Genomic DNA, 11157 nt, shown 5'->3' with positions numbered 1-11157 from the left:
CAACCTCCTAAGCCTAAACACAAACCAAACGACTTCGTCTAGATCAATTTTCTGAAATTCGGCCACGACTAACCACTCAGAACCGCCACTGAAACAACCATGCTCTCCATTGCAACCCTCAACCCTTCAACCTCTTTCAATCACTCCCCAGATTACACTGTCCACCGTATCCTCAACTGTCACTCTCTCCTCCCGTCCACATTCTCACTACCGTCCAACTCGAATCCCTATTGCTCTTCCTCCACCTACAGACCACTATGCGTGTGCACTATCGACGCCGCTCAACTCTTCGACTACAAGTCCAAGCTCGGCAAGGAGTTCACTATCTCCAAGCGCCTCAAGATTGCAATTGTCGACTTCGGCAACTTCGGCCTTGCCGCCACATTAGTCCGCCAGGGCCACACCGTCCTTGCCCACTCCTGCTCCGACCACTCCGCCACAGCCATAAAGCTTGGCGTATCGTTCGTCCAAAACCCCGATGACTAATGTGAGGAGCATCCCGAAGTGATACTCCTCTGCTCCTTTCTAATCTAAACGGGGTGATGCGTGAGCATCTTTCCTATATTTTCCTAGTGAATTTGTACCTAAATTGTTGAATTTAATTAAGAATTAATTATATTTTAGCCACTATGGATGCTATTTTGAGTTTTGTGCAATTTTATTTATTTTAGGTAGCATTCGGATGGATTTGATGAAGTTTCTGCAGAGAAAGGGAAGAAGCCAAGGAGATGACCAGCGAATACCGGACGCATGGCTCACGCGACCGCGCGAAATAGAGGAAATCGCAATGACGCGATCGCGTGCCTGACGCAAACGCGTGGACTGGAATCTGCACAAATGACGCGAACGCGTGGACGACGCGGACGCGTTACATGCGCCACATGCAAAAAACGCAGAAAAATGCTGGGGGCGATTTTTGGACTGTTTTAACCCAGTTTTCAGCCCAGAAAATACAGATTAGAAGCTGCAGAATGGACAAATCAAGTGGTTCCCATCCATCCATTGAAGACTTGATTATTTTAATTAATTCGAATTTAAATTCAAATCTTAAATTAGGAAAAGATATTATTTTAAGTTTAATTTTAAATATTAGATTTTAAATTTATTAGGATTAGATATAAAAAGGGATCTAATGCCATCAGATTGGAACTCTGTACATTTTTACCTGAATCCTTATTTTCTCTTTTTCATGAGCAACTAAACCTCCACTGTTAAGGTTAGGAGCTCTGTCTATTTCTATGGATTAATTTTATTGCTTTTACTATTTTAATTTATATGTGGATTTATAATTTAAGAATTGTTTTCGCTCTTTATTTTATGAATTTGGGTGGAACGGAAGTATGACCCTCTTTCTATTTGAGTTCTTGTAAAACTTGGAAAAGCTCTTTACCTGAACAACAGCTTGAAAATTATTTCTCCTAAATTTTAATTATCTGAATTTAATAGGATACGTGACATATAATCCTTTTACCTCTTGGATAATTAGAGTTTTTGTGGCATATAAACTAGAAATTGATTATCACCCTCTAATTGGAATTAATTGACCAAGGAATTGGCAGTTAATGAATTTTAGAGGAGACTAGGAAGGTCTAAGGAATTAGGGTCTAGTCACATACAGTTTGCCATAAATTAAATCCTGCATAATTAAATTAGTTAGTAAGAAAAGTTAATCCGGAAAAATAGATAACTCTGAAACCTTAACTATCTTCTCCATATTTTTTTCCAAAGTATTTACTTGCCTTTCTTCAATATTTTTGATATTGTTTAATGTCTTTTATATTGCATCTCAACACCAATTTTTGTTTGTCTAACTAAGCCTATCAAACACTATTGTTGCTTAGTCCATCAATCCTCGTGGGATCGACCCTTACTCACATAAGGTATTACTAGGTACGACCCGGTGCACTTGCCGGTAAGTTAGTGGGTTATAAATACCGCACCAAGTTTTTAGCGCCGTTGCCGGGGATTGACTGTGATTAACAACTATTAGTTGTTTGATTGTTTAGATTAGGCTTTTTAATTTTAATTTTAATTAAATATTATTTTATTATTTTTCAAAAATTTTTTTTTTAATTTTCCTTTTTTTTTCGTTTCCCTTTTCCTGCCCGTGAAAATTTTTTTTTCTTACTTCCTTTTATCTTTTATTTTTATTTTATTTTATTTTATTATTATTATATTTTTTTCCTGATTTATTGTTCCGTTTTATTTTTATTTTTATTTTATTTTTGTTTCTGTTTCTTCCATTAATTTTTTTTACTTTTTACATTTTATTAGTCTTATTTTATTTTTCTTTATTATTTATTTTTTCTAAAAAAAATATTTATAATAGCACTAATATTTTTTTTTACTTTCTGAAATTAAGTTTGGTGTCACTCGGTTAATTTTATTTTAATTTTTCTGTTTATTTTTTCTTTTAAATTTTTAATTTTTTTTAGTTATTTATTTAGTATTTTTATTTTATTATTTTACACAGGTTACCTCACAGGGACTTCTCTGCACTCTGACGTAGAGAGTCCCTTTTTTTTCTTATTTTCTGCTTGTGTATGCACAGGAGTAGAGACAAAGAACATCTCTTAGACTTTGATCCTGAACCTGAAAGAAATTTCAGGCGACGTTTACAACAAGCAAGACTTTGCAAGGCTGCAGAATTCACTATGGCAAATAATAATGCTAATGCCAATGTGGTAAATTCGAATGGGGATGATCAACAGAGGAGAGTGCTTGGCTCTTATTCTGCCCCTACTGCGGATCTTTATGGAAAAAGTATTGTGGTGCCTCCTATAACTACAAACAACTTTGAGTTGAAGCCACAATTGGTCACCCTGGTGCAACAGAACTGCCAGTATCATGGACTTCCTCATGAAGATCCAAATCAGTTTATTTCTGATTTTCTGCAGATATGTGATACTGTGAAGACAAATGGAGTGAACCCAGAGGTGTACAAACTCATGCTCTTCCTGTTTGCTCTGAGGGATAAAGCAAAGTTATGCCTAGATTCCCAACCAAAGGAGAGTCTGAATACTTGGGACAAGGTTGTTACTGAGTTTCTCACAAAATTTTTCCCACCAAAGAAGCTGACTAAGCTTAGGTTGGAAGTTCATACTTTCAGACAGAAGGAGGGTGAAACTCTTTATGAAGCTTGGGAGAGATACAAGCTACTGACTAGGCAATGCCCTCCGAACATGTTCTCCAAATGGACCCAACTAGATATCTTTTATGAAGGTTTGGGTGAGATGTCCAAGATGAGCCTAGACACTTCTGCAGGCGGTTCATTGCACAAGAAGAAGACACCAGAGGAGACTATTGAGCTTATTGAATTGGTTGCAAACAACCAATATCTGTACTCATCTAACAGGAATCCTGTGAACTCTGAGACCTCTCAGAAGAGAGGCGTGTTGGAAGTGGAAGCCGTTAATGCTCTTCTTGCTCAGAACAAGCTTATGTCTTAGCAGATAAATCTACTTACTCAACAGATGGGTGGCATGCAAGTCTCAGCTATCAACACTCAAAATCTACCCCAAGAAATCTCCTATGACATGGCAGGTAATTTTGTTCAAAATGATAATCATGATTATGCTCAACCTTCTTATGAACAGGTGAATTACATGGGGAATGGCCCTAGGAATCCCAACAATGATCCATATTCTAAGACATACAACTAAGGATGGAGAAATCACCCAAATTTTGGATGGAGGGACCAACCTCAGAGACCTCAGAACTTCAACAATAGTTCTCAGGGAAGTTTCTAGCAGAACAATGATTTGGAAGCAATATTGACAGGTTTTAGATAGGAAACCAGAGCATCCATCAAGAACCTGGAAATTCAAATGGGTCAATTAGCCACAAAGGTTAATGAAATTGATCAGAGGACCACTAATAGCCTTCCTGGTAACACAATTCTAAATCCAAGAGAGGAATGCAAGGCTATCACCGTAATAAGTGAACAAGTGGCAAGTACGGAAGCACAAGTTATACAAGAAACCAGAGCCTCTATTAGAAACTTAGAGGTGCTAGTGGGCCAACTGAGCAAGCAAATACTTGAGAGGTCTGCAAGTATATTTCAAGAGGATATAGTGGTGAACCCAGGAGAAGATTGCAAGGCTATTCAATTGAGAAGTGGTAAAGTAGCTGGCTCTGAGACCAAGGCCAATGAAGAGCTAGTTGAAAAGGAAGCTTCAGAGGAGAAGAAGGGAGAAGTGGAGCACACCCCTCCAAAGCGTGCAGACAACCCATTCCCAGATTCTCTTGACACTTATCCTACATTGCCAAAGGCTCCTGAGTACAAGCCTAAAATGCCATATCCTCAGAGACTTCAAAAGGAGACCAAAGACAAACAGTTTTCAAAGTTCTTGGAAGTCTTCAGAAAGTTGCAAATCAATATTCCTTTTGCTGAGGTTTTGGAACAAATGCCTCTCTATGCCAAGTTCATGAAGGATCTGTTGTCAAAGAAGAAGCCTTTAAAGGGAAATGAGACAGTGGTCCTGACTAAAGAATGCATTGCCATCATTCAGAATAACTTACTAAAGAAGATGCCAGATCCAGGGAGCTTTCAAATTCCATGCACCATTGGGAGTACAACCTTTGAGAAAGCATTATGTGATCTGGGAGCAAGCATCAATTTAATGCCCTTGTCTGTGATGAAGAAGCTGTAGATCCAAGAGGCACAACCCACAAAGATAGCATTATAGATGGTGGACAAATCTATGAAGACTGCATACGGATTAGTGGAGAATATCTTGGTCAAAGTGGGTAAGTTCTTCCTCCCAGCAGATTTTGTAATTCTTGATACAGGGGAGGATGAGAATGCCTCTATAATTCTAGGAAGACCATTCCTAGCCACTGGAAGGGCTCTGATTGATGTAGAAGTGGGTGAATTAGTGCTTAGAGTGCATAATGAGCAACTGGTCTTTCATGTCTTCAAAAATGTACATTCAACAGGTGAAGAAGAGAGGTGCATGCAGGCTGAGCTTATTGATCCAAACCTTCAAGAATCCCCTGATGATGCAAAGCAGAATTTGCAACTCAAACCTCCTGTGGTGACAACCGATAAAATTCCGCCTGACATCAAACCTAAGTTTGGTGTTGGAACTGCATCATCCACCAAGGAGGAGTTCCCCAAAAAGAAAAAAATACCCAGAGGATGGAGAAACAAAAAGATCCCCACTGAAGGTTTCTCCCCAGGAATGAAGGTGGTGTTGACCAGCAATCCAGCATGGGTTTATACAGTAATCAGAATCCTCTCTCTGGAGCATATTGAGCTACGTTATGGAGACACAGGAAAGAAGTTCAAAGTAAGGGGTGAAGAGCTGAGCCCCTATGATCCTCCTCCTTAGAGGAGCTGACCGTCAAGCTAGTGACGATAAAGAAGCGCTTGTCGGGAGGCAACCTGATAATTTCGTATCCTTAGCTATTTTTAGTAGTAGTAGTTTTCTTAGTTATTTTATTTTATTTTTATTGAGTTCTTACTAATTTTCTGATCATGCAGCTATGTTCTTCCAAGAACCGAACACCTCAAGCTATATTTCAAAAAAAAAAGAGAGAGAGAGACACACGACGCGCAAGCGTCATTGACGCGAACGCGTCAATCATGTGTGCGTGAAAAATAAATTTAAACAGAGAGTTGCGCGAAAGTGGCGCAAGAATGATGTCTCTAGCACAACCAAGCCCACGCGGACGCGTACCCCACGCATGCGCGTCATTCATGATTTTGCCACCTCACGCGACCGCGTCATCGACGTGGACGCGTGACATGAAGAATCGACGTAAAAGGTGTCTGGGCAGAGAGTTGTGCTGGCTTGACGCAAGAAGTGTGCTAAAAGCACAAATTTGGTCACGCAAACACGTCGTAGGAAAATTTGGCTCCCAAGCCATGCGAACAGAAAGTCACGCGGGCGCGCAGCTGGCTTCGCGCGAATCGCACAAAATCTAAGGCACGCGGATGCGTGCCTGACGCTAACGCGTCATTATGAAGAATGCGCGACGTACGCGATCGCATCATTGACGCGAACGCGTCGCTTGCGCCACCCAGTTTTCTTTCTCTCCTCCCAATCCTAATTCTCTCTTATTCTCTTATCCTTTTATTTTTTCTTTCATTTTAACATTTGTCTCTTCTATTTTCAGTTCTTATTTGCTTGAGGACAAGCAAACCTTTAAGTTTGGTGTTGACGCTTCGCTTAAGGGTTTTCTGTTTATTCTTATGGCACCAAAGGGAGGCGAATCATCTTCACAAAGGAGCACAACCTGAAGAATAAAACGATCGCTAAGATAACCCAGGTGGTTGAGTTCCTTTCATTTTTTATTCCCTCCCACTTTATTATGTATGTTCTGATTTCCTGCTACTTTGTTTTGTTTATTGCATGATCCTTTATTAGTAGATTCATAGGTTCTAATTTAATTTTTCTGTTAAATGCTTAAATTCTGAAAGATGTCTCATGTATTGCCCACTAAACTTGAAATCAAAAATAAAGAAGAACAGATGTAGGGCATGAGAGTTTGAATTTAATTTTTAGAGTAGTCTCACTTACTTAGATGTGGTGGTATTTTCTGTGATTCTGAATGAATGCTTGAACAGTACATATTTTTTATAGTGAAGTTTATGAATGTTAAAATTGTTGGCTCTTGAAAGAATGATGAAAAAGGGAAATGTTATAGATAATCTGAAAAATCATAAAATTGATTCTTGAAGCAAGAAAAAGCAGTGAAAAACACAAAGCTTGCAAAAAAAAAGCAGAGAAAAAGCCAATAACCCTTTAAACTAAAAGGCAAAGGATAAAAAAAGGATCCAAGGCTTTGAGCATTAATGGATAGGAGGGCCCAAAGGAATAAAATCCTGGCCTAAGCAGCTAAATCAAGCTGTCCCTAACCATGTGCTTGTGGAGTGAAGGTGTCAAGTGAAAAGCTTGAGACTGAGCGGTTAAAGTCGTGATCCAAAGCAAAAAGAGTGTGCTTAAGAACTCTGGGCACCTCTAACTGGGGACTCCAGCAAAGCTGAGTCACAATCTGAAAAGGTTCACCCAGTTATGTGTCTGTGGCATTTATGTATCCGGTGGTAATATTGGAAAACAAAATGCTTAGGGTCACGGCCAAGAATCAACATACTGAACTAGGGGAATCAATAACACTATCTGAATTCTGAGTTCCTAGGGATGCCAATCATTCTGAACTTCAAATGATAAAGTGAGATGCCAAAATTATTCAGGATTGTAGTTGTAAACCCCACTATAAGAGAAGACATGGGCTTAATCTAACTCTCATTCTCATGCAAATTCACATCCTAAGCTTATATTAGTTTTGGTTGCTTGAGGACAAGCAACAGTTTAAGTTTGGTGTTGTGATGCGTGAGCATCTTTCCTATATTTTCCTAGTGAATTTGCACCTAAATTGTTGAATTTAATTAAGAATTAATTATATTTTAGCCACTATGGATTCTATTTTGAGTTTTGTGCAATTTTATTTATTTTAGGTAGCATTCGGATGGATTTGATGAAGTTTCTGCAGAGAAAGAGAAGAAGCCAAGGAGATGACCAGCGAATACCGACGCGGACGCATGGCTCACACGACCGCGCGGAATAGAGGAAATCACAATGACGCGATCACGTGCCTGACGCAAACGCGTGGACTGGAATATGCACAAATGACGTGAACGCATGGACGACGCGGACGCGTCACATGCGCCACATGCAGAAAACGCAGAAAAACGCTGGGGGCAATTTCTGGACTGTTTTAACCCAGTTTCCAGCCCAGAAAATACAGATTAGAAGCTGCAGAATGGATAAATCAAGTGGTCCCCATCCATCCATTGAAGACTTGATTATTTTAATTAATTCGAATTTAAATTCAAATCTTAAATTAGGAAAAGATATTATTTTAAGTTTAATTTTAAATATTAGATTTTAAATTTATCAGGATTAGATATAAAAAGGGATCTAATGCCATCAGATTGGAACTCTATACATTTTTACCTGAATCCTTATTTTCTCTTTTCCATGAGCAACTAAACCTCCACTGTTAAGGTTAGGAGCTCTGTCTATTTCTATGGATTAATTTTATTGCTTTTACTATTTTAATTTATATGTGGATTTATAATTTAAGAATTGTTTTCGCTCTTTATTTTATGAATTTGGGTGGAACGGAAGTATGACCCTCTTTCTATTTGAGTTCTTGTAAAACTTGGAAAAGCTCTTTACCTGAACAACAACTTGAAAACTATTTCTCCTAAATTTTAATTATCTGAATTTAATAGGATACGTGACATATAATCCTTTTACCTCTTGGATAATTAGAGTTTTTGTGGCATATAAACTAGAAATTGATTATCATCCTCTAATTGGAATTAATTGACCAAGGAATTGGCAGTTAATGAATTTTAGAGGAGACTAGGAAGGTCTAAGGAATTAGGGTCTAGTCACATACAGTTTGCCATAAATTAAATCCTGCATAATTAAATTAGTTAGTAAGAAAAGTTAATCCGGAAAAATAGATAACTCTGAAACCTTAACTATCTTCTCCATATTTTTTTCCAAAGTATTTACTTGTCTTTCTTCAATATTTTTGATATTGTTTAATGTCTTTTATATTGCATCTCAACACCAATTTTTGTTTGTCTAACTAAGCCTATCAAACACTATTGTTGCTTAGTCCATCAATCCTCGTGGGATCGACCCTTACTCACGTAAGGTATTACTTGGTACGACCCGGTGCACTTGCCGGTAAGTTAGTGGGTTATAAATACCGCACCACGGGGCGCGTGCTCTTCAAGGTCCCTCTTCAGCGCCTCAAGCACAACACTCTCTTTGTTTACATCCTCTACGTCAAAGAATTACCCAGGAAGCTCCTCCCTTCCGATTTCGACGTCCTCTACACTCACCTGATGTTTAGACCCAACTCTGCACCTGACGGATAGACCGGCCTCCCCTTCATCTTCAAGAAGGTTTATATCCTTGACAAGGCGTACTGTGTTTCTCACTGTGAGAGGTTCCTCAGTGCGTTTGCCATACAAGGTTGCAGGATGGTGGAGATAAGTTGCGAGGATCATGACAGTTACGTTGCTTGTTTGCAATTCATTGCTCATACAGTTGGAAGGATTCTTGAAGGGTTGATGCTGGAGTCGACGCTGATTAGTATGAACTTCCTTGCACTCCATCGCGTAGCCACTGTTTGAACTTCGAAGCCACTGTCCTGAACTCTGTCGCAACCTCCAACCTCCGTCGGGCAGCCACTTTGCCACCGTTGCCAGCTCTTTGAACTCCATTGCAACCTCTCGATCCCAAACGCAAACAAACGATGTCGTCTACATCAATTTTCAGAAAACCGGCCATGGCTAACCACTCAGAACTGCCGACAAAATAGCCATGCTCTCTATTGCAACCCTCAACCCTTCAACCCCATTCAATCGCTCCCCAGATTACACTGTCTGTTGTATCCTCAATGGTCATTCTCTCTTCCCATCCATATTCTCAGTACCATCCAAATCGAATCCCTATTGCTCTTCCTCCACCTATAGACACCTCTGCGTGCACGCCATCTACGTTGCTCAACTCTTTGACTATGAGTCAAAGCTCGCCAAGGAGTTCACTATCTCTCAATGCCTCAAGATTGCAATTATCGGCTTTAGCAACTTCGGCCAGTTCCTTGCCACTGCATTAGTCCGCCAGGGGCACACCGTCCTCGCCCATTCAATCATTCCTCCTCTGCTCCTCCACATATTCTCAACCTAGCGGGTGCTCTTCATGCTACGTCTCCAGTGCCACTCAGCTCTTCGACTACGTATCAAAGCTCGCCACGGAGTTCACTATCTCCAAGATCCTCAAGATCACAATTGTCGGCTTCGGCAACTTCGCACAGTTCCTTGAAACCATATTAGTCTGCCATGAATACACCGTCCTCGCCCACAACCGCTCCGACCACTCTGCCACAGCTAGAATGCTTGGTGTATCGTTCTTCCAAAACCTCGACGACCTAAGCAAGGAGCATCCCGAAGTGATCCTCCTCTGCTCCTCTATAATCTAAACCGAGCGCGTGCTCATCGCGCTCCCTTTCCAGCGCCTCAAGTGCAGCACTCTCTTCATTCATGTCCTCTCCGTCAAAGAATTCCGCAAGAAGCTCCTTTTTGAGCTCCTACCGAATCAATCACTCTACGGATTACACTATCCGCCGTATCCTCAACCGTCACTCTCTCCTCCCATCCACATTCTCACTACCGTACAAATCGAATCCCTATTGATCTTCCTCCACCTACGAACCACTCCGCGTGTGTGCCATCGACACCGCTCAGCACTTTGACTACGAGCCAAAGCTTGACAAGGAGTTCACTATCTCCCAGTGCCTCAAGATTGCAATTGTCGCCTTTGGCAACTTCAGCCAGTTCCCTGCCGCCACATTAGTCTACCAAGGCCATACCTCCTCGCTCACTCCCAATCCGACCACTCTGTTGCAGCCAAAAAACTTGGTGTATCGTTCTTCCAAAATCGCGATGAATTCTGGGAGGAGCTTTCTGAAGTGATCCTCCTTTCTCCTCCATAATCTTAACAGAGCGCGTGCTCTTCATGCTCCTTCTTTAGCTCCTCAAGTGCAACAGTCTCTTTATTGATGTCCTCTCCGTCAAAGAATTTCCCTAGAAGCTCCTTCTTGAGCTCCTCCCCTCCGATTTTAACGTCCTCTGCACTCATCTGATGTTCGTACCTGAGTCCGCACCTGACGGATATACCAGACTCACCTTCATCTTCGAGAAGGTTAGTATCCTCGACGAGGATCACTGTGTTTCTTACTGTGAGATGTTCTCCAATACATTAGTCAGAGAAGGTCACAGGATGGTGCAGATGAGTCGCGTGGATCACGACCGTTATGCCCCCGGTTTGCATTTCATTACTCATACCGTTGGAAGGATTCCCGAAGGGTTGATGCTGGAGTCGATGCCGATTAATCCGAACTTCCTTTCCCTCCATCGTACAACCACCGTTCAAACTTTGAAGCCACCATTCTGAACTCTGTCGTGTAGCCACTGTTCTGTCGGAGCCAGCTCTCTCAACTCTGTCGCAACCTCCTGAGCCTAAACACAAACCAAACACCGTCGGCCAGATCAATTTTCAGAAAATCGGCCACAGCTAATGTAACAACTGCCCTTCACCCCTTCTAGAAAATTCAATTTGAAATTTGAAC

General features: G+C 40.8%; 1 non-coding gene and 1 pseudogene across 1 annotated transcript; one reads left to right on the top strand and one right to left on the bottom strand.

The window, feature by feature from the left end:
* Window positions 1–99: 99 nt before the first annotated feature.
* Window positions 100–10982, top strand: LOC140173144 (arogenate dehydrogenase 1, chloroplastic-like; annotated as a pseudogene).
* Window positions 3082–3187, bottom strand: LOC112761311 (small nucleolar RNA R71). The gene has a single exon (XR_003181711.1). It is a non-coding gene; the product is annotated as a small nucleolar RNA R71 (small nucleolar RNA).
* Window positions 10983–11157: the final 175 nt, after the last annotated feature.

The sequence above is a fragment of the Arachis hypogaea genome, chromosome 16 (genome assembly GCF_003086295.3).
Source record: "Arachis hypogaea cultivar Tifrunner chromosome 16, arahy.Tifrunner.gnm2.J5K5, whole genome shotgun sequence".
Classification (NCBI taxonomy): domain Eukaryota; kingdom Viridiplantae; phylum Streptophyta; class Magnoliopsida; order Fabales; family Fabaceae; genus Arachis; species Arachis hypogaea.
The sequence above is the reverse complement of the archived record's forward strand: the minus strand, read 5'-3'. Positions and strand labels throughout refer to the sequence as shown.